This window comes from Melopsittacus undulatus, chromosome 2, assembly GCF_012275295.1.
Source record: "Melopsittacus undulatus isolate bMelUnd1 chromosome 2, bMelUnd1.mat.Z, whole genome shotgun sequence".
In the NCBI taxonomy this organism is placed as follows: Eukaryota; Metazoa; Chordata; class Aves; order Psittaciformes; family Psittaculidae; genus Melopsittacus; species Melopsittacus undulatus.
The window spans coordinates 104996433-105009411 of record NC_047528.1 but is presented as its reverse complement, the minus strand read 5'-3'; the positions used below and the strand labels follow the sequence as shown (position 1 = coordinate 105009411).

Here is a 12979-nt window from a genome sequence, read left to right as displayed (position 1 = left end):
AGTGGTGTGCTCAGCCTCCACTTTCCAGCTGGGTGGGTGCCTTGAAAGATTCTGAGGTTAAATAAGTAAATAAAAATCAAAAGCTTTGGTTCTGTTTGCTTGGGGTTTGAGGTTTTTTTGCCTCTCACCTACCACCTTAGACAAGGATGTGGAAGAAAACCTTGCAGGACTTCCTGTTCCACATTGTCCAGTGCTTGTACTCTATGTACTCAAGTGAGTTAAATCAGTTCTCTTGGGTACACTCAGATCTTCTTTTTGGTAGAGGAGGGGGGTGAAATGGTGGGAGTGAAAATAATAATGAAGCATTTAGCTGCACTTTTCTGTACTGCAAAGAAATTCCCAAAGTGTGGACTGTACTTGCAAGAAGCTGAATGTCTGGTTGGTTTCTCTGTTGTTGTAACTACAATACCTATTCTTCACCTACCTTTCAGCTCTTTACTGGCTTTCTAAAAAGGTCCCCATTCACTTTCTGATGTCAAGCTTTCAGCTACAGGTCAGCTACCCAGGACCAGGAGATTTTATTGGCTTTTACCAACTAAGGCCACTTTAGCTAACAATTCCTCTCTTAGATGACCCAGTAATTTTTGGACACTTAAAAGACTTTGAAGAGGTTTCCTTTTCAGAGTGCAGACAAGAAGCATGAGTTCATTTGCTCTTTTAACAGCTTTTGAGGTGCATAGAGCATAGTGGTGAGTGCAAGGGGAATGGAGCTGCCAGTTCACAGCCTCTGCAACTCATTTCAAGGAAGCAAAATCCCATCTATTAGCAAGAAGTAGTTCAATGACCCAGACACATTTACTGAAAATGTACAGGCTGTGTGCAGCAAAGCCATGAGTTTCCAGAGTTGCTTCCAAACTTCGTTGAGACACCACCACATCTGTAATAGGTGCTGACTTGAGAGCTCAGGCACAAATATCAGCCATGCATGAAGCGTGCACAATTCAGAGAGCAAAGCAAGATTATTAAGGTTTTTTCCCTCTTCTCCTTCCACTTTCTCTCATGCTAATCCCAAAGCAATCACTTATCCTGCAGAGCAAGCAACATGTTCTTTGAAGCCCATTCAGCAACAGGTCTGTCAGTGGGGCATAATCCCAGTTACTCAGCCTGTAACTGGTGGAGCCAGTGAATACATACTCACAAGCAGACAAGATTGAATATATCCCTGGGGTTTCTTTTCCAAAATAAAGCAGTGAACAGCTTTTTTATTTGAGAAATGCCTAGGGAGGCTTTAAGCGAGCTGTGTGTGCATTCTTGACAGGTATCTGAGCTGAGCAACATAGGAAAATACTGAGGGTGCAATGAAACACCCCCTAGAACACCTACCATGTCATTTCAGACAGGGCTTACAGGGGGAAAAAAATCCCCAGTTTCAACCATACAGAAAAGAAAACAAATAAATAAATAAGGCAAGAAGCAAAGCTCTGCTTGCTGAATAAATCTGAATGGGTGCCCATTTGTGTTAAGGAAAGTGAGATCTCCTCAGATGTCTCAGTGTTAGTAAATCCATCCGATTCAATATGACAGTTAACAAGTTTTCATTACAAGATTGCAAGGCAAGGATAAATCAGGGGGATGAGAAACATAGACCACAATATCAGAGAACAGAATATGTGCCCAATGTATTTCCTACATTTGCAACCTATGTATTCATGGAAAAAAAAAAAAAAGAAAGAAAAGATGCTTTCAGCTTTCGTAAGTTGTATGTGTTTATACCAACCCGAAAGATAAACTCAGTGATAGGTTCTGGCTATTGAAATCTTAATGTTTCTTTCCTACTTTAACTAAAACAAAAAAGGCAACATGAGAGAAATACATACCCTGAAAAACATGCCCTAAGGCTGCGTTAGACAATCACCCTCCCCTACACATTCCCATGATAATGGAAAAAAAAATCCAATAAGGCAAATTCCAGGATTTGTCTTAGTGGTATGCAAATAATACTCAGATAGCAAGAGAGAAAGTAAACTTCAGTTTCATCTAGATCATCTATTACAAATGAAAAACAGTATACCATGAGGCAAAACATATACAGAAGATAACTAAGTCAGATTAAGCTGTTGGCAACAACTGATCCATAACACAACATTCAGTATTTGCAAGAGGTTCCAAAAACACATTTCAGAGGACCTACCAAGTTCTCCTAGAACCAAATCCTGACAGCTCCAACTCCAACTTTCAGCTCTGTAAATGAGAGGGTGGGAAAGCCTCATCAGATCTGTAATGAAGGGATGCATCCTCTTGGTGGTCTAGAACTGCTCCTTTCAACACGCTGGACACAAGCACATCAGGAACAGACATGACACAGCTGTGCACCAGGCATTCTGGATTTGTAATACTCCTGCTTGTAATCTGTGCTAGATAGATGCTTGTATTTGCCCTGATAATATGGCAGGGACTGCATTTTGGATGCACTGGTCTACAACTCAGTGACGACAAAAGGCACCCTTTTGCCCTCCTGCTTTACCTCAGTTTTAAGACCTAGTTTGCTGGGTTTGCTTTTGTAGAACACCACTTCATCATTATACATCTTATACATCTTATAATGACAAATGGGCTGTCATTTTTACTTTTCTTATATCTAGAATAAAAATAAAACCATCAAAACAGCAAACCCAAAGAGTTCTATACTGAATTAAAACATTGGGCTTTTCTCTAAACTGTGAAGCAGTATAGAACTAAATTTGAAGAGAACACAAAGAGCTTACAAATTTTGTACCTCAAGATACACATGTTCTGTAACTGCAAAGAAAACAGGTCCAGGCACCAAGTACTGAAAAGATGCACCATTTTTTAAAATCAAAATAATAAAATTAATAATGTCAATCAAATAACACAAAAGCAAACAAACCTTGAGAAATCAATGTCCTGTTATCTAAGCTAGTTAAATATGTGACTTCAAGGTGTAATAATGAACCATCAAACTAACATTGTCAAGTGATTAAACCCTCAAACTGATATAACAGATTATCACCAGTCACAAAGTTAACCCTAGGAGAATTTAAAATGATGACAACATCCTTCAGTTTCAATTTCCTTAATATAAATGCCTACCTGATTTAAGCATCCATTAGCTACTTTTTTCTTCCACCTTACTGGCACTAAATATAACTACGTAGGGTTCTTATTCCATTATCCTCTTCTTCAGGACACAGTGAGCTTTTAGAAAATTATGACAGTGAAATAACATAGCATAAGCTTTAAGTATAACCATTAACAACTGAGAATCTGACTGAGGTAAAAGTTGTGGTTTAAGTTTAGGAAATCATTAAAGGACTCTGTTGGGAATATTTCATGTGCATAGAACAAATGAAAACCAAGAGATAACAGTGCAACTGCCCCCTGCAAATGTGAAACAAAAAGCACAAGAGAGTAGAATATAGTACTTCTGCTGAACTTCTTGGGATCTTGTCACTGGCTATACGAACTCAAACACCATGAAGCTTACTGCCACACACGAGTTTCACTCAGGCTCATGTTGGCTTCCCCAGTGACACAGATCTTGAAATCCTTCCACTTCTGGATGACCTGCACAAGGAAACAGCTTAATGTAATCTCAGCTCTGCCTGTGGATAACAGTTTTCTTCTTCTTCTCTCTACCTGAGCAGGTATGTCCCATTGCTCCAGCTCTGAAGTGATCATTTCAGGATCACTTATCTATTTAGGCTAAGATATAGTCATATCACTCAGTATGACCTTCAAGGCCATCAGCTATGATGAAGGTGGGTATTTCCTAGAGAGTTTGTTATTTTCCAGCTGAAATCAGGGGGACAAGCTCTGCTGTCCCCAGAAACAGTTCTAGTCTCACAAGCATGCCAACCTCATTTCCATAGATGCATTTTGTGGAGATCTGCCTACATCTAGTCTGTCCTTAGTACTCAGGCAAGATTTCTGATAGGATCTGTTACTTGTTTGGGTGGGATTTTAAACGAATAAATATAAGCTCATAAGCAACTCTAGTGGCTTTTACACCATATTAAAATAAATCATTTATGCTTTTTTTTCTCATATTAATCTTTGATTCAAATAGTGTCTAAATTTATATTCCTTACAAAGCTTATAATAACAGTTTTCAATAGGTATGCAGGAAAAGGGCTGCATTCTGCATTTCTGCAGAGCCAAGCATAGCAGTAGCTATTTCCTTTTTTGTGATAACAGATAACAAGCCTTTCAAAGCCACAAAGTGACAAGAACTAATAAAGAGCAGGCATTATCCACCCCCACATTTCTAGTAGCAGTGTTATAAGCATCATATAAGCCTAGCCAGAGCAGAACACAGTAGTTCCCTGAACATAAAAGCAAATACAGAATGACTGAGAAGATGGGAACTTCTACAGGAAACTTGTATTGCTCTTTGTCTTCAAGGCTACATTCAGACTTTGCATTATGATCACTGATCTCCATAAGAGAGAATGGCAAATGAATGCTATTCCAATTTAAATCCCTCCTGTAGCAAGAGTGGATGCACCCAATAAGAAGTTTGAAGCAAAAGTTAAGTCTTCGGCATACAAAAAAAGTAAAAATAATTCTGGATTCTGTGAGCAACAGCATTTGCATTTGCTGAAGCTAATGCACCTTCCTCCTCCAGACACTACTCCAGCCTAAGCTTAGGGTAATGAAATATCAGAATAGAACCCCAGACTGGTTTGTATTGGAAGGGACCTTAAAGCTCATCCATGGGGCAGGGACACCCTAGAGCAGGTTGCTCCAAGCCCCTGTGTCCAACCTGGCCTTGAGCACTGCCAGGGATGGGACAGCCACAGCTTCTCTGGGCACCTGTGCCAGCGCCTCAGCACCCTCACAGGGAAGAGCTTCTGCCTAATATCTTACCTAAATCTCCCATTTCAGTTAAAGCCATTCCCTCTTGTCCTGGCCCCACATGTCCTGCTAAAAAGCCCCTCTCCTGATTTCTTCTAGGCCCCTTTTTAGATACTGGAAGGCTGCTTTAAGGTCTCCCAGGCTGAACAAGCCCAACTCTCAGCCTGTCTCCATAGAAGAGGTGCTTCAGCCCTCTGACTATCTTCATGTCCTCCTCTGGACTTGCTCCAACAGGTCCACGTCCCTCTTGTGTTGTGGGCCCCAGAGCTGAAAGCAGTACTGGAGGTGGGGTCTCACAAGAGCAGAGTAGAGGGGCAGGATCACCTCCTTCGACCTCCTGATCATGCTCCCTGTGATGAGCCCAGGACATGGTTTGGCTTCCGGGCTGTGAGCGCACACTGAAGCTGACTCATTTTGAGATTTTCATCAACCAACACACCCAAGTCTCTCTCCTCCAGGCTGCTCTCAGTCCAGGTCTCCACCCAATAATACATTTACTGACAAACTGAAATTGAATACTCAATCATATAAAGGTTATCACAGAAATTAGGGGCATTTCCAGGATGAATTGGGGGGGGGGGAACAACAGCATGAGATGGGACACAGGCAGAAGGAAGAGGAATGGAACATGGTAAGAGAAAGAGATTCACAATTGCTGCTGTCCAAGCCTTAGGGCTTGGACACTTCCTTTCTCATGGAGCTGTATTTTTGGAGGAAGAATATATGATTTTTAGAGTGACTGCATAAGCATCTCTTCATAATGCTCCCTGAAGAAAATAGTGAAGTACACATAGTACTTTTTACTTATACATTTCAAAAGCCTAGAAGGAAAGGAACAGAATCTACTGTCAAATTCAGAAATCCATCTCCAGAGGGCAAAAAATGCACATGTAACAGATCACAGTAACTTATTCTGTTCATAAATCAGAAAACAAAAACTAAACCCACAGCAGTTTTATAAGGGTGTGTACCATAAGAAAAATAAAGCTTCATGTGTTGAGTGGAAAAAGCCTGATTAGTACATTTGTAGCATTATTATCGATGCCTCAGCATCTTGCATGACCAAAGACTATTGAATGATACAGCAATTAAAAGGCAGACCTGAAGAAAATCTTGTTCAGAAAATGCCGAACAACAAGAGCTGGAAAGAAAAGTCTTCCCACATGTTACAAGTGCCAGAAGGAAGACAAGAATTCCAAATGCGTTGCCATTTGAGCAGTGTTCAACAAACCAGCTTCAGCTGCTGTTATCCAAACAGGCTGGAAGACTGATTGCTGTGCATGCATGTGAATATATATACATGTGTACAGCCATTTACTATGAACAAACACATAGCTGCACTGAAAAGTCTACTTAGCTCACATAACTCCTTATTTCTAGCACCCCTGAATTTTTGCTTCAACAGAAATATCCATTTTTTAACATTGACTGCTGCCTGATGTGACAGCAAAGAAGCTGTACAGACAAACCTTACAGTTAACTTCGTAACAAATTCTGCATCTAAAAGCCCAAATTCATGATCAACACAAAATATTTGTTGAACAGCTAAAGAACAGCTAAAAAAAAGAAAGTATTGTTTTGAGTTTATATTCTCCAGTAAAAATGGTCACTAGGGAAAACAATTCAATGTTTAAAGCAAAAAGAGCAAAGCCTGGGGCAAGTGGACTGCCACTATAATTCCTTACTGACAGGGCCAGGGGATAACAGAATACCTTTCTTTGCTGAAAACACAGGGACAGCAAATGTGGGGTGTTTTCCTCCCCCATGTTTTAGGAAGACATAAACCCAAAATGCCAGAAAGACAAGTGTTCTCCCCTTCATCTGTAAAGCAGCAGGATTGCAATGCATTCCTGCTTGCTCCCTCATTTTTTCCTCTGAGTCTCTTTATTGTATCAGGAGCATGTGGTCACCAGAAGAAAAAGAATTAATTACCACTTGGCTACGTGCAGAAAGATTGATGAATATTCATTTGGTAGCTCAAATGCACTTTGCCTCATGATTAAGGAGGTCTTCAGTGAACCAAATATTCCTATTACCAAATCACATGCTGCTTTATATAATACTTGCCAAACTGGAGTACAAAAAACATCAGTGGCAAAGTAAGGGGCAAAGGGAAAGTGTTGTACTGATTTTTAACAGCTTAAATACAAGAACAAATTAAGAATATCCTCATATTACTCTATTAAAGGAGACCTTAAAACAGTCCAAGGCTCTGATTCACAATCCCTGTCAGATTTAGCTGTGGAAGAAAAGCTGAAGAGGCCTCTGCCCCCTTGGATGGGAACAGCAACTTCTTCAGGGAGCATATCTTTACCTGACAGAGGCTGCAAATCACAGCCCTTCAGCCATTGCAGTTCACAGCCTTGCATATTAATATACATTGAAAGTGATGTTGCCTCTTGTTAATACACTGGACTGTGGTGGCTTAGACCAAGCGTACCACCTTTGCAGAGCTCAGCTGCAAGGGCATGATGCTCTGCAGGGAGTAGGGAACAGGTTTGCAATTGTTTCAGCTGGAGTCAGCAGAGGACACAAATAAGTGTGTATTCTACCAACACGCTGCATTTGAAAATGATTTTTCTTTAACTGTTTGTTGGATTCATAACAAACAGGATGGCACTGCAAGGGAACTAGTGACCTCGTGGTCAGCAAGGATGCAGCAAGCAATATATACACATATAAATGTAGGTAAGGAGCACTATTCAGAAATCCTCATTACATCAATTTTTAAGGGATGTATGTGCACCTAGGCAAAAAAGTTCAGCTGTGGTTGGTACAGTTATTATCATTAAATATTTAAGTGAGGGAATGCTTTTACAGTAAAGTATCCATGTAAACCTTTTGTCAATAGAACAGTGCCAGCACTGATACATATCTTTTGAGCATAACTATCCTCAGAACCAAATATATGAACTATGTTCATTCAAATTTAGGGTTGGACTTCTTGTACAACTGTGTTAATAACAAAAGGCGTGTTTTAGCAGACTGAACTTTGTAACTTTGCACTTGTGTTACAAACACTAAAGGTCTACTTCACCAGTCTTTCATTAACAGCTCTGTTTTCTACTCCTCTCATCCAGTGGAATGGCCATGAAAGTGGTTTCTTCACCAGCTCTTAACGCAGTCCTGGTGAGTCACAATAAAAAAAGAAAGAAAAACAGCTTTAAAAAAGCAATCAGAGTGATCCAGAGATTTGCTGCATCTTTGTTTTTCCTCTATAGACTCTTCAGATGTGAATAAGTCAGTTAAGTAAGGACCATCATCCTGGCACCACTGGGTACCCACTCTCCTCATGTCTGTCTCCAAAATAGGACCAGGAGTGACTTGGGCCACATACATTCTGGCAAAGAGCAAGACTGCTAAATTGCACTTATTGAAACTACACCCTTCCACAATACCAACTCTCTACTCTACAGCATTCTGCCAGCACCATGGTACTTTGTATAACACCTTATTCCTGAAAATTCTTGTCTGCACCCAAAATGACCTCAAGTGACTATCACAGTGGTAGTGCAATAAAAAATTCCATCTTGCTTCAAATGCTGCGCTGTTTCCATGCATGCTGACCTGTAATCCTTGCATGTGCTCTCATCTGGACTGTGCACGGTCAATTCATTAAGTATCTTGGTATACCAAGAACAAGGGCAGTTAGTAAATCATCTGGTGCTGACCATGCAAGTGACTTCTGCTACACTTACATCCCACTGCTTCCATTCCCCAGTGTTCTATGCTCTCAACATAATCTTGAACAGTCCATTGTATTGCTCAATCTTTCCAGAGGCTTGTGGGTGATAGGTTTCATGATAGACGAAATCAATGCCATGTTTCTTGGCTCAGGATTGTATGAGGTCCTTTTAGAAATGAGTTGCACTGTCTGACTGGATTCTTTCTGGAGTACCATGACACAGAATTTGACTTTCAAGGCTCAGGACTGCATTTCAAGCAATAGCATGGTTTACAGGGTATGTCTTCAGTCACCCAGCAGACACTTCCACAAGGTAAACACAGCACTTGCCTTGTCAGGTTCAGAACAGTGGTCCAGGATAGCTAATTTGTCAAGTCTCACAATACAGATAGCCCAGCCACCCCTGCTCTCTAACCCAAGAAGACTTTACACATATGGATCACTTGATTACGCTACATGTTTCATACGTGTGATGGTCTCAATGGTCAGAGACACCCCTCCAGCACAAACCCTTTTTCTTTTTTCCTGTCTCTTCCAATTACTGTCCTTACCTTGAATTCTTCAAGCCTTTTCATCCTATTTTCTCCCTCCTGTTCTGTAAAGGAGGGGAGTAAAAACAGCTCAGTGGGCATCTGGTTGCCAGCCAAGGTTAACCCATCCCAGTCCTTTATCTGCATCTAACATGGGGCATATAGATTTGAACCAGAAACCTCTTGATCTGCAGTCAAATGCTGCTGGCCCAGGTCAATCCACCATAATCGGAACCTGCTCCTGCTAAGACATTTCTTACAGCTGGAGAAGATTCTTGCCAAGGGTAAAGATCAGGCTTGCCTCAGATGACCTCATTGACTTAAGTTTTTATAAGCAGAGCAAAATTCAAAGCTGCCAAGACATGCATGTGATTAGCACTTTTGCAAGCAAGGACAAGGCAGCCTATCAAGGTGTTGAACATATTCAGTGAATCTTGGTTAAATAAATAATCTTTTAAATCAACCTTTGCCCAATCAAAGTCCAGCCTTACTTATAGATACTGCCACAGGGGGCACAGCAAAAGAGAATTCCTGTGAATGCTGCTCCACACAGACATACAGGTAAGATATTCCTTTTTTGTTAAACCTTCTTCCTTTGGAAAACTCCTTTTTACAATCCAAAAAATTTTGCATGTAAAGTTTTCATGGATTAAAAGTATTATGCTGTGCAGTGTAACCTTCCCTCCATTTCTGAATATAAAGGAATAATCTTTCCCCTAAAAGCCTACTGTTTCTTCAGCTTTGTGTATCGCTGGTTTTGCACGTTAACTTTAGGAATTAGCACAGATTTCCAGCATTTGTCAAGAAAAACTGCTTTGAGTTGTAGCTGCTTTCAATGCAGTTTGATGCAGTCCAACAATGGCCAAATGTAAAGGCAGCCCATCTGCCCATCCTTATGTGAGGGAGTCCGAGTGCAACTACAGACACTCAAAAAAGAACAAGACACTTGACCAAGGGGAGCAAGGGAATCATGATCTGCAGGCTTCTTATCCTGCATGCTGAAATTCCCCATACTCTCCAGCTGTAGTGGCATCTGTGCCAAACCCCCACCACAAATCCATGATGCTCTATATGCTGCCCATTTAAACTCAACAATGCACTCTCAGCTTTGATAGCAAACAGTCTCTAGTATGGGTAACCACAGAGGTAGTTCTGCAGTAAGCTGCTATCATGGAAGGACTTGACCGCAGCTACTTAGAAGGGACAAGAAACAAGTCCAGTTCCCACATGAGTCACACAGGTGATACAAAGCAAAAACATGGAGTTGCATAGAAATACTTACATACAAACATTAATTTTCTTAGCATTTATTATGCTGTGATTAATGGCTTATCTCTGTAACACAACTTTGGCCTTTTGACAGACTTCTGTCACTAGAGAGAGGCAGAAAAAAAAATATCTTTCTAGTAAAATACAGAGCAAATTTGCAAATTACCTGGACTTTCCAGCTGGAGGAAGTTATCTGCAGTTGTCTTGTCCCTTTATCATCATGGATCTTTTGCAGGAATTCCTAGACAAATACCTTTGGAGCTGTTCCCTGGTCACACTTACTGCTTACTTTCAGTACACAATATTCCTGCTCGTGATAAGCATCACTTGAACCAGGGATTCATTACCTCATAAAAAGCATAGGAGAATTTAAGTTCAAAAGAATTTCTGGAGGTAATCTGGTCCAATGCCCCATAGAAAACAAGACCAGCTTAGATCAGGTTGCTAGGGCCCCATCGAGGTAAGTATCTCCAAAGATGGGAATTCCACAGCCTCTCTGAGCACCTGTTTCCATATCTGACAGCCCTCAAGATGAACAGCTATCCTTAGGGCTGTCTAATTAGACTTTCCCTTGCCATAGGGAAAGTCTGTTGCTTCTCATCCTCTTAACTGTTAAGAATCTGGCTCTGTGTTCAATCCAGTTCAGCAGTTGAAGACATCAATAAGATCTTCCCTTTACTTTCTCTTCCCAAGACTGAACAAACCCAGCTCTCTCTGTCTCCTTAAACATTATGTGTACCCTATCACCTAAGTGGACTAGCTCCAATATGTCAATTACTTCAGGGAGCTCAAATCTGGAGACAGTCGTCACATACAGCCTCACAAGTGCCAAAGAGAGGGGAGTGATCCCTTCCATTGACCTCCTGGCTACAGTACCGCAAAGGTACACCACTGACTCATATTCAACTTGGCACTTGAGTGCTACCCAGCAGTGCTGCCTTCTGACCATTCAGTAACCAGCTTGTATTGTTGTGCATAGTCTAGGTACAGATTATATTTCACTTTTCTCATGAGGTTTCTGTCAGCCCATTTCTCCAGCCTGCTGATGTCCCTCTAAATAGCAAAAGAATGTCACTAATAACCACCCAACACCTAGATTATACACCACTGATCAAACCCCTCTGAACCTAGTGACCCAGACAATTCTCCACATCATCTAGTAGTCTGCTTATCCAGTACATGTGTCACCAGAATGGCTACATTGACTGTATTACAGACTGTATCAAAGTCACTGCAAAAGTTAAGGTGAATAGCATTCACTGCTCTCTGCCCATCACAGAGCTAGTCCACTCATTATGTAAAGTTATCAGGTTCATCAGGTATCTTTTATGATTATTAGTAAATCCATGCTGCCAGATCCTAAACACTTCCCTGCCCTTGGCATATGTGCCTTAACACACCTTCTAGGAGGATTTGCTCTAGAACCTCTGGAGGACGAAGGTCACTGCCTAACAACAATCTGGTAGCAGTATCTAGTATGATCTTTAACTAGCTGGCCTCAAATTCTCTGGGGAATGAACACAGCACTCTGGAAGCATGGACTGGAAATTCTGCTCCAGTTGTCACAAATTCATGGAGAAATCATTTGAATCAAACTCCTACTACTGCAGCAGCCTGTCATTTCTGAACCCAATTTAATGTCTTTCCTTTCTCACACAATGTCACATTTGTGTATTGATTACATCTCTTGTCATTGTTAAAGTCATCAGGGATGAAGATAAAGTTTTAGTAAGGCAGCAAATTGAGGCTTTATGGTCATTTCAGGATTTATGTGAGAATTACAAGCTAAGTGCACTATCTCAACTCCTGTTTTGTTCCACACAGACCAGGCAGTACTAAATTACCTCTCCTGCAAGCGATTACCTGATGGCACATTCACATTGTCACTAGGTGTATGCCTGAATATTCTACACTTTTGTTAGACCTCACAATACCTGCACTCACATCTTACTCAAGCCTCATGTATAATGAAATACCAAAGTGAAATAGCCTGTTAGCTCCTTTTCATAATAGAATCAGAGTGTTTAATTAGGACTCAAAGGCAGAGGAAAACACGGACAGCTCCAAGAACTTTGATTCTATCAGTAGCTCCTAAAGAGCACAGAAATAAAGCAAGTGCACCATTATGTATGAAAACTGAGATGTAGAAATACTGAACGCAGCTAGAAAAAATAAAAGCTTTGTAAGCATAGACAAGGGTCTTTCTACTTCCTTTATAGTCCTTGCTTTCCACCCTTCAATGCAAACCCTGTGCTCATTAACAATAACACCACAGTTACAATGTCTTTCCCAAAAACTTAATTTTGTTTAGCTAAAATAACTAAGAACAGGAAAGCCTGGTTAGGGAAATGAGGTTCTTCCTTGCTCCCAGCTGTTCACCCATCTGTACAGGTTGCCCAGAGAAGCTGTAGGGTGTTCATTCTTCTCAAACAGCTGAGAGCTGGGGCTGCTCAGCCTGGTGAAGCAAAAGCTCAGGGGAGACTTTTTAGTATATAAAAATATCTGAAGGGAGCGTGCAAAGATGGAGCCAGGCTCTTTTCAGTGGTACCCAGAGACAGGACAAAAGGCAATGGGCATAAACTGGAACACAGCCAGCTCTATCTGAACATAAGGATGCTTTTTATTACTATGAGATTGACTTGAGCACTGGCACAGGTAGCCCAGAGAAGTAATGGAGCTT

The 12979-nt window shown here is 41.0% G+C and overlaps 1 protein-coding gene across 1 annotated transcript in view; it reads left to right on the top strand.

The window, feature by feature from the left end:
• The first annotated feature begins 9564 nt into the window (after positions 1–9564).
• PDZK1 (PDZ domain containing 1) overlaps positions 9565–12979 on the top strand; it is a 10584-nt gene continuing 7169 nt past the window's right edge. The window contains exon 1 of the mRNA XM_005144485.4: positions 9565–9591. The gene's annotated coding sequence lies outside the window, so the exon portion shown is untranslated. The remainder of the gene's footprint in view (positions 9592–12979) is intronic.